Source organism: Triticum aestivum, chromosome 6A, assembly GCF_018294505.1.
Source record: "Triticum aestivum cultivar Chinese Spring chromosome 6A, IWGSC CS RefSeq v2.1, whole genome shotgun sequence".
Classification (NCBI taxonomy): domain Eukaryota; kingdom Viridiplantae; phylum Streptophyta; class Magnoliopsida; order Poales; family Poaceae; genus Triticum; species Triticum aestivum.
Genome location: NC_057809.1, coordinates 43,877,850 through 43,888,740, shown reverse-complemented (window position 1 = coordinate 43,888,740; position 10,891 = coordinate 43,877,850). Strand labels below are relative to the sequence as shown.

Here is a 10,891-nt window from a genome sequence, read left to right as displayed (position 1 = left end):
GCGCATCGTCACCTCGTCCTTCGCCAGTCTCCGTTTATTCCGCAGCTCCTGCTGTGTGTTACAAATATGAGCAACGGCACCGGTATCAAATACCCAGGAGTCACTACGATTACTGGTAAGGTACACATCAATTACATGTATATCAAATATACCTTTGGTTTTGCCGGCCTTCTTGTCCGCTAAGTATTTGGGGCAGTTCCGCTTCCAGTGACCACTTTCCTTGCAATAAAAGCACTCAGTCTCGGGCTTGGGTCCATTCTTTGGCTTCTTCCCGGCAGCTTGCTTGCTGGGCGCGGCAACTACCTTGCCGTCCTTCTTGAAGTTCTTTTTACCCTTGCCCTTCTTGAACTTAGTGGTTTTATTGACCATCAACACTTGATGTTCCTTCTTGACTTCTACCTCTGCTGATTTCAGCATAGCAAATACTTCAGGAATGGTCTTTTCCATCCCCTGCATATTGAAGTTCATCACAAAGCTCTTGTAGCTTGGTGGAAGCGACTGGAGGATTCTGTCAATGACCGCATCATCCGGGAGATTAACTCCCAGCTGAGTCAAGCGGTTATGTAACCCAGACATAGTGAGTATGTGCTCACTGACAGAACTATTTTCCTCCATCTTACAGCTGAAGAATTTGTCGGAGACTTCATATCTCTCGACCCGGGCATGAGCTTGGAAAACCATTTTCAGCTCTTCGAACATCTCATATGCTCCATGTCTCTCAAAACGCTTTTGGAGCCCCGGCTCTAAGCTGTAAAGCATGCCGCACTGAACGAGGGAGTAGTCATCGGAACGTGCCTGCCAAGCGTTCATAACGTCTTGTTCTGCAGGGAGGACAGGTGCGTCACCCAGCGGTGCTTGTAGGACATAATCTTTCTTGGCAGCTATGAGGATGATCCTCAGGTTCCGGACCCAGTCCGTATAGTTGCTGCCATCGTCTTTCAGCTTGGTTTTCTCTAGGAACGCGTTGAAGTTGAGGACTACGTTGGCCATTTGATCTACAAGACATATTGTAAAATATTTAGACTAAGTTCATGATAATTAAGTTCATCTAATCAAATTATAATGAACTCCCACTCAGATTTGACATCCCTTTGGTCATCTAAGTGTTACACGATCCGAGTCGACTAGGCCGTGTCCGATCATCACGTGAGACGGACTAGTCATCGTCGGTGAACATTCTCATGTTGATCGTATCTTCCATACGACTCGTGTTCGACCTTTCGGTCTCCGTGTTCCGAGGCCATGTCTGTACATGCTAGGCTCGTCAAGTTAACCCTAAGTGTTTTCGCTGTGTAAAACTGTCTTACACCCGTTGTATGTGAACGTAAGGATCTATCACACCCGATCATCACGTGGTGCTTCGAAACGACGAACTGTAGCAACGGTGCACAGTTAGGGGAGAACACTTCTTGAAATTTTGTAAGGGATCATCTTATTTACTACCGTCGTCCTAAGTAAACAAGATGCATAAAACATAATAAACATCACATGCAATTATATAAAGTAGTGACATGATATGGCCAATATCATATAGCTCCTTTGATCTTCATCTTCGGGGCTCCATGATCATCTTGTCACCGGCATGACACCATGATCTCCATCATCATGATCTCCATCATCGTGTCTTCATGAAGTTGTCACGCCAACGACTACTTCTACTTCTATGACTAACGCGTTTAGTAATAAAGTAAAGTAGTTTACATGGCGTTCTTCAATGACACGCAGGTCATACAAAAAATAAAGACAACTCCTATGGCTCCTGCCGGTTGTCATACTCATCGACATGCAAGTCGTGATTCCTATTACAATAGCATGAACATCTCATACATGACATATAGATCATTCATCATTCATCACAACTTTGGCCATATCATATCACAAAGCACTTGCTGCAAAAACAAGTTAGACGTTCTCTAATTGTTGTTGCAAGTTTTACGTGGCTGAAGTAGGGTTCTAGCAAGAACGTTTTCTTACCTACGTGAAAGCCACAACGTGATTTGTCAACTTCTATTTACCCTTCATAAGGACCCTTTTCATCGAATCCGCTTCAACTAAAGTAGGAGAGACAGACACCCGCCAGCCACCTTATGCAACTAGTGCATGTTAGTCGGTGGAACCGGTCTCACGTAAGCGTACGTGTAAGGTTGGTCCGGGCCGCTTCATCCCACAATACCGCTGAAGCAAGATAAGACTAGTAGCGGCAAGAAAGTTGACAAATCTACGCCCACAACAAATTGTGTTCTACTCGTGCAAGAAGAACTACGCATAGACCTAGCTCATGATGCCACTGTTGGGGAACGTTGCAGAAAACAAAAATTTCCTACGGTTTCACCAAGATCCATCTATGAGTTCATCTAGCAACGAGTGATTAGATGCATCTACATACCTTGTAGATCGCGAGCGGAAGCGTTCAAAGAACGGGGATGATGTAGTCGAACACGACGTGATCCAAATCACCGGAGATCCTAGCACCGAACGGACGGCACCTCCGCGTTCAACACACGTACGGAACAGCCACGTCTCCTCCTTCTTGATCCAGCAAGGGGGGAGGAGAGGTTGAGGGAGATGGCACCAGCAGCAGCACGACGGCGTGGTGTTGATGGAGCTGCAGTACTCCGGCAGGGCTACGCCAAGCACTATGGAGGAGGAGGAGGTGTTGGAGAGGGAGAAGGAGGCAACCAAAGGCCAAGGTATGAAGTCCCTCCTTTCCCCCACTATATATAGGAGGGCCAAGGGGGGGTGGCCGGCCCTAGGAGATCCAATCTCCTAGGGGGGCGGCGGCCAAGGGGGGTTTCCCTCCCCCCCAAGGCACCTAGGAGGTGCCTTCCCCTCCTAGGACTCTTCTCCCTTAAAACCCTAGGCGCATGGGCCTATGTGGGGCTGGTGCCCTTGGCCCATGTAGGCCAAGGCGCACCCCCTACAGCCCATGTGGCCCCCCGGGACAGGTGGACCCACCCGGTGGACCCCCGGGACCCTTCCGGTGGTCCCGGTACAATACCGATAACCCCGAAACTTGTCCCGATGCCCGAAACAGGACTTCCCATATATAAATCTTTACCTCCGGACCATTCCGGAACTCCTCGTGACGTCTGGGATCTCATCCGGGACTCCGAACAACATTCGGGTTACTGCATATACATATCCCTACAACCCTAGCGTCACTGAACCTTAAGTGTGTAGACCCTACGGGTTCGGGAGACATGTAGACATGACCGAGATCGCTCTCCGGTCAATAACCAACAGCGGGATCTGGATACCCATGTTGGCTCCCACATGCTCCACGATGATCTCATCGGATGAACCACGATGTCGAGGATTTAATCAACCCCGTATGCAATTCCCTTTGTCAATCGATATGTTACTTGCCCGAGATCCGATCGTCGGTATCCCAATACCTCGTTCAATCTCGTTACCGGCAAGTCACTTTACTCGTACCGTAATGCATGATCCCGTGACCAGACACTTGGTCACTTTGAGCTCATTATGATGATGCATTACCGAGTGGGCCCAGTGATATCTCTCCGTCATACGGAGTGACAAATCCCAGTCTCGATCCGCATAAAACAATAGATACTTTCGGAGATATCTGTAGTGCACCTTTATAGTCACCCAGTTACGTTGTGACGTTTGATACACCCAAAGCACTCCTACGGTATCCAGGAGTTACACGCTCTCATGGTCAAAGGAAGAGACACTTGACATTGGCAAAGCTCTAGCAAACGAACTACACGATCTTTGTGCTATGCTTAGGATTGGGTCTTGTCCATCACATCATTATCCTAATGATGTGATCCCGTTATCAATGACATCCAATGTCCATAGCCAGGAAACCATGACTATCTATTGATCAACGAGCTAGTCAACTAGAGGCTTACTAGGGACATGTTGGTGTCTGTTATTCACACATGTATTACGATTTCCGGATAATACAATTATAGCATGAATAAAGACAATTATCATGAACAAAGAAATATAATAATAATGCTTTTATTATTGCCTCTAGGGCATATTTCCAACAGTTTCATGTTATGGTTAGATTGACCTTAATACTTTTTTTGTAGTTGCGAATGGTTGCAATCTATCTATCTATATATCTATCTATCTATCTATACCTATATTAATTCTAAACTTTCAAGAAATTCATACGTTAATTAGATTTTACGAACCGTTAATCTGGTGGAACCGAATTATTACGGTGGAGATTGATTCATTAAATCCTCCAAAAAAACTTAATATCTTACAGGAGATCTGACCCAACAAAATTTTAAATACATTCAGCTGCGCATCAAGGGCGGTCTCTTGAGCATGCCACGTCAGATTCAATAGAAGCCAACGGATGTACAATGTTTTCTCTCGTGTTGCCGATTGGGCGCTGGAACAAATCTCCCGCAGATATCACCTCCCCCGATTTCTCCCCTTTTCTTCTTTCTTTTCCTTCCCCACGAAGCCTTGAAACCCACACCGATCTCTCTCTCTCTGCCCACGCGACCACATTTCTTCTCCCCTGCTTTTCGGCAGCCGCCGCCCCTTTGTCCACAAAATCCACATCGCCTTGAGTGGGGTTCGCCGTGAGGCACTTCGGATGAGATGCGCGCTGCCGGGAAGGTCGTCCTGTGCTGATCCGCCGCCGCCTCTTTCCCCGGAAAATCTACATCGCCGTCCTGCCCGTTGCGGACAGGAGAGCGGGGTGGTGGCGAGGGGGAGAGGCGGGTTGATTGGGCGGCGCCGCGTCGCAGTGTTTGAGGTGGCTAGAGGAGGGCGGCGCTGCGTCGCTGTGTTTGAGGTGGCTAGAGGAGGGTAAACTCCTCTCCCACTGCGGAACAGTCCACGGTGCCGTCACCGTCGTCCTGATTCCTTGGACGCCACCGACGCAAGCGACAAGAGAAGGTGAGATCGAATCCATCTGTTCTTTCTTTTTCCCCGTCCCTCCCGTGGATTTTGCCCGGATTTTGGTACCTGATTTCTTCTTTCATGCGTGCGCACCTCTAGCTCGGCTTGTGGCGGAGGCGGGTATTGCTGGAGCAGAGGCGCCCTTCGTTTTTCGTCCTCTTGTTCGTGGGAAGGCGTCGGATGAGGAAGTATGAGAACGGGCGAAAAAGGAGATGGGGAAGGGTGGCGTGTTATGGGACGCCTTGGACCACCCCGTCGCCACCTACAAGGTATGCGCCCTGGTCCCCTTTTGATCCTCTTGCCCTTTCCTCCTTGCTGGTGGCGTGTCAGGTCCTACGCGATTTACAACTGTGGATCTCACAAATTGTAAGGGGAAATCATGGCAATTGCTGGATCTGGAGTATATGATCTGTAGGAGGAGCAGTGTTCGTATATAGGTTCATGCCATTAGGCTAGAATGGGGAATTCCCAATGGTCAACTACAGCCACAACCCGGCTTAGTTATAGGTGTACTTTTATTACCCGCCAGCTCAACAACAACTGAACAGTAAACAGGACAGGTAACAGTAAATCAGACGGTCCAGCGATGATGTAAAACGAGGAGCTCATCGTAGCCGTCAGATGTTGATGAAGCTGTATGTCCCGGAAGAGCTACACCTAACTGAAGATAGGTGCAGCCTGACATGGCGTTCTGGTACTCCTCACTGAGATCCCTCAAGCTACATCATTGATAATTGAACATGTATTTAATTAGATAATTCAGTTAACCAGTGTGCATCTACTTAATTCGGTTATACTATATGTACTAATTCATGCAAAGAAGGGACTAATTGTTGACAAACATACCTGCCATGCATATATCATACTATGCCTTGGAAAATAATTTTGTTTTGTGCATTTTTTATGCATGCCATGCATATATCATGTGAATGATTGAACAAGTTTAGTTAATAAGATCTTATCTGTTGGAGACTTGGAGTCAACTGCACCAGATTTACAGTAACAAGCGCTAGCTTCTACTAAAAAAATGAGGTGTTCATAGTCACATAATGTTTCATAGATTCACTACAAAACTGTAAGTTATGAACTTATGCTCGCTCATATAAATCTGCTCATGCACGAATGTCTGCTGAATTAATTAATATAAGCTAGCAGCTGCCACGCGTGTACATGCATGTTGTTATCAGCAATTCAGCATCGACCTGTCTGAATAATGAGCTTGAATATAATCTCGTAATAAGAACAAAGTGAGTTTACTAAATGCATGGTTTATTTTGCCGACAGATTAGCACACAGTTAACTTGATCCACAACAAAAAATGCGATGACATGCATGTTCGACAAGAAGACGATCAACACCACTCTCCCTAAACAGATCGTAAGATCACACTAAGAGGTAGAAGACCCCATGCTAGAAAAAATACAGATTCAGTTCTTACTTAGGAAGGAACAATCAACGACATACTAATTAAATAGCTGCTGGTAGATCCATTTCTCCAAAGTACTCAAAAAAAAGAAGTTGTAATTTGATGGAATAATTAACTATGTTCTCTTTTATTTCTCGAATCATGTCTGTTCGCACAAGTACTATGTACACAGGAGCACATGGTCTATACTGCTACAAATTGTGGTTAGCTTTCGATCTGCTATTCAAGTTACTGTATGTACCCTGACCGAGAAGATAATTTTTTCAGGCAAGAAGGATGGTATGGAATCGACAGGTGATCCGGTTATGTTTATTTACGTTACATGTGGTGAATGAGTATGAATCTATCGTTCAACTTACGTATCCCTGGACACTATTCTCTTATATAATGCTTCTTTGTTGATCATCCACTATTAGTCATCCGTTCACATTGTCAGGACTCATGATCCAGTTAGTTGCGGCTAGAAATGGCGACTACTGCTTTCTTTTTAATGAAATTAGTAACAATTGATAAAAATCTAAAACTAGATCTTGCTATTTCTTTTTCCAAACAAATGATAATGATGTAATTTTGTGCTATAAACTAAATTTATTGTCCAGATGATAATTCACTTTCCTTTTCACTTTTTGAGGTGAGATAGATGGACCGTAATAGGACTTGTGTTTACTCATTTTTGTTGTTTTCTTTTCCGTATGAGTCTTTCTTTTCCATGTTGAGTCAAATGCCCTAGATATTTTTTTCTTTTACTTTTCAGGTTTCCTGGAACCAATAGATGGAGGGGGGTGCTAGGGTTGTGTTGGGGTCGGATGAATTGCTCTGTCGAATTTGTTCGCTGTTGTGTAGTAGTATGTACAACATAATTGTAACGGCCCCTTTTTGTTTCATGAATTAGATGTAGTTTTCCGTGCAAATTATGTACAACATAATTTGCTGTGTAGTAGTATGTACAACATAATTGTAACGGTCCCTTTCGGATGAATTGCTCTGGTTGAATAGATCGATTAAATTTGCTCCTTTACTTTTTATGTGAAAGAACTCTGGGGTTCTCCCACATTTATGCATATATTACTGCTCGTTTGCATTGGGCTAATTGATTTTGACGGCTTGTAGGCAATGCACGGTAAGAACAACCAAGCTGCTCCATCTGAGAAACAAGAGTCAGAAGATGTAGCTACTGTTGCAGAAGAACCTGTCTGTACTGAAGTAGCAGATGAGTAAGTAGGCTGTACACCTCCTGATAGGGTGTACTGATGCTTCAATTAATAGTTTGTTCTGTTTTATTGGTATAACAGTGATTATTCTGTGCAAAGATAGCAACTTTATAAGTTACTCAGCTTGTTTGTTAAAACCAGAGTCCGTAGAAACTAGAAAGGACAGTGCTATGTTCCTGTCTAACTGTCTTTTTCTCTGAATATTTTGTTTAGAACTTGTTCCTAGCAGATTTGAAAATTTTGGAGAGCAGATAGATTGCAGCAGTACAGCCTATCGCATGATGGAGAAAAGGAGCGTAGAGAAGAACATTTGGCTTGAGCTGGAACGTGAGGTAATGCTTTTTCAGTTCATGCACATTTTTTTTCCTGTTTTCAGCCAGTGATAGTTCAGTTGTGGGAAGTAAATAATAATTCAGTGCATATGTTATCATCTGACCAGGTGCTTCACACCTTAGGGATTTCATCTACTGAATGGACTTAACCAACAAGGACATAGAAGCACTCTTGGGTGGACATACTCTGGTAATGCCACAACGCCTTATTGTCGTATTCAGATCATTGTTCCTCAATCATAAGTTAAACCCTTGATCTGTATTGTACAGTTTTAGGAGAAAAGCTCCTCCGGATAGCTCGGGATTCGACTACACTTGGACAAAAGATCCTCTGAAGTTTGATAACTCCTACTTCATGTAAGCTTAATCGCCGTGGTTGTAGATTGCAACACGTTGGCTAAAGATTATATATAGCTGTAATGTCGTCAGTGCAACATTATGAAGTTGTACATCACTGGACTTCATCTTTTGTATATGCTGCAGTGAGCTTCTGAAAGGGGACTCCAACGGACTCATGAAGCTGCTTACAGACAAGGTTCTTGTGGAGGATCGAGCTTTCCATCCCTTAGTTGAATTATATGCAAAGGTAAAGAAGAGTTGAATTCATCTTCATTAGCTTGTTGGATACGTTGGCAGGACGCGTTCTTCAGGGACTACGCGAAGTCGCACAAGAAGCTTTCCAAGCTCTACTTTACTGGCGTGGACATGCAGAGACAAAGCCAAGAGGGCTGTCATAAGAACTATCATTGTCTTCCCAGTTGCGGTTGTCGTCATCGCCTGCGCTTACATCTTTGAATCAAAGAGAAGGCTCAGTGGTTAGACTGCAAGTCTCCATGTTCAGACGATTGCGATTCAGTTATGGGTTCTGAAGAACAAAGTTAATCGTCCATTGAGATGTTGTGCACTCGTAGTTGTAACTAATCTGTTGATACAGTGACGATGCTACCATCCATGTAATACTAGTATAAATGCCCGTGCGTTGCAACGGGCGATAAAATTAATAGAACCTGCCCTGTGTGTCATTCCGCAACATTTCTTATATGCAATTTTGACGAATGTCAGAAATAATGTAACTATTGGAAATCAGTTTTCTCTTAACAACATGAAGTTGCGTGGATAACAATAGTCATAAGACCAATTTAGCATGTTAAACCATGCAATATTCAGGTCCAAGGGGCGCACCACGCACCGGTTTAGTTGAGATAGGCTTCGGTCTAGGTTGGTTAAAGTATATGGTTGTAATCTCCTCATGTATATCTTATTTCTACTTTCCTTGTACCTCAAGATGTAATCTCAACAACCTTGTATGCTTATCAGGGATATGCCCCTGCCTATATTAACACGAAACCGTCGCCTCGAGAGAGGTACGACGTTCTCCGCTGTTTTACATGGTATACAGAGCCACCTCTATCCATCGCATCTAGCAAAACCCATCCAGCGCCAGCCATATCGTCCTCCTCCAGCACCGTCCAAGCTTCCCTTGGGCAGGTTGCAGAAAAGCTCACCCGCACCAACTACGTCCTGTGGCGTGCGCAGGTGACACCGCAGCTAAGAGGGGTTGGCCTCTTCGGCTACGCCGACGGCTCCATGCCGGAACCTGTCAAGATCCTCGTCACGAAGGACAAAGACGGGAAAGAAGAGCAGACACCGAACCCTCTCCATCCGACCTGGTTCAAAGAAGAGCAGCAGGTACTTGGATTCTTGCTCAATACTCTCACCAAAGAAGTCCTCGTGCAGGTTACCTCCATCGCCACGCCGCATGAGCTCTGGGGGGCTCTCGCCCACATGTTCTCATCGCAGTCCCGAGCCCGCGTCAACAACATCCGGGTTGCTCTCTCCACGGCGCAGAAGGGGACGCAATCTGTTGCGGCCTACTTCGCCCAGATGAGAGCGCTTGCCGATGAGCTCGCAGCCGTCGGAAATCCCATCGATGACGATGAGCTTGTCTCCTACATCACCGCCGGCCTCGACATGGATTACCAACCCCTCGTCTCCGCCAACGACGCGCGCACCGACACCATCAGCATCGACGACCTCTACGCTCAGATGAGCAACTTTGATCAGCGCCTCGCCCTCTACAACAACAACTCGGGCGGGGGCTTCAAGTCATCTGCTAACGTGGTCTCTCGCGGCGGCGGTCGCGGTGGTGGCGGTTCACGCTATCGTGGACCTCCGCGCGGCAAGGGCAAGCCGCCATCTGGCGGAAACAGTGGCCGCGGCAACTCCTCTCGTGGTGGTGGCGGCGGCGGCGGGCGGCCCTCCAACAACAACAATAGGGGCCGCCGTAGTGGCAGGCCTCGCGCCAACCCTGATGCGCCACGATGCCAAATCTGCGGCAAGCTAGGCCACACCGCCCGCGACTGCTGGTATCGCTATGAAGATGATGGCGAATCCTCACAAGATGAGAAAGTTGCAGGTGCTGCTGATGGCTCCTACGGCATTGATACAAACTGGTATGTGGACAGTGGCGCAACTGACCACATCACGAGCGAGCTGGAAAAGGTGACAGTTCGTGAAAAGTACCGTGGGCAAGACCAAGTTCATACTGCCAACGGAGAAGGTATGAGCATTAGCCACGTTGGTCATTCAGTGCTTAAAACCCCCCATAGAAATATTCGTCTAAGAAAAATCTTGCATGCCCCTAGTGCTTCGAAAAATCTCCTTTCAGTTCATCGCATTGCCATTGACAATCATGTATTCCTTGAGTTTCATCCGTCTTTCTTTTTGATCAAGGATCAGGTCACGAAGAAAATTCTGTATCGAGGTAGATGCATTCGAGGGCTGTACCCGTTGATTTCGGAGCTTAGGAGATTGAATAAACAAGCCTATGGTGTCACCAAAGTCTCTTCAACACGGTGGCATGATAGATTAGGGCATGCATCCTTTTCTTTAGTTGAACACTTGCTTAAAAAGAATAAGCTCCCGTTTGTTGGTGAGCGAGATCGTGAAACAATTTGTGATTCATGTCAGTGTGCTAAAAGTCATCAATTACCCTATCCTGTGTCTACAAGCATCTCCACCAAACCTCCTGA

The 10,891-nt window shown here is 45.9% G+C and overlaps 1 long non-coding RNA gene and 1 pseudogene across 13 annotated transcripts; both read left to right on the top strand.

The window, feature by feature from the left end:
• Positions 1–4,377: 4,377 nt before the first annotated feature.
• On the top strand, positions 4,378–8,891 carry LOC123131919 (uncharacterized). 13 transcript variants are annotated; one of them, XR_006464390.1, is made up of 9 exons: positions 4,380–4,887; positions 4,990–5,584; positions 6,175–6,285; positions 6,584–7,530; positions 7,741–7,859; positions 7,967–8,049; positions 8,130–8,216; positions 8,343–8,394; positions 8,496–8,891. It is a non-coding gene; the product is annotated as an uncharacterized lncRNA (long non-coding RNA). The 13 variants fall into 13 exon arrangements; XR_006464385.1 differs by having other exon boundaries at positions 4,383–4,887; positions 4,990–5,159; positions 5,446–5,584; positions 6,175–7,530; XR_006464384.1 differs by having other exon boundaries at positions 4,384–4,887; positions 4,990–5,159; positions 5,451–5,584; positions 6,175–7,530.
• An 891-nt stretch (positions 8,892–9,782) lies between these two features.
• On the top strand, positions 9,783–9,921 carry LOC123132804 (uncharacterized; annotated as a pseudogene).
• The last annotated feature ends 970 nt before the right edge of the window (positions 9,922–10,891 follow it).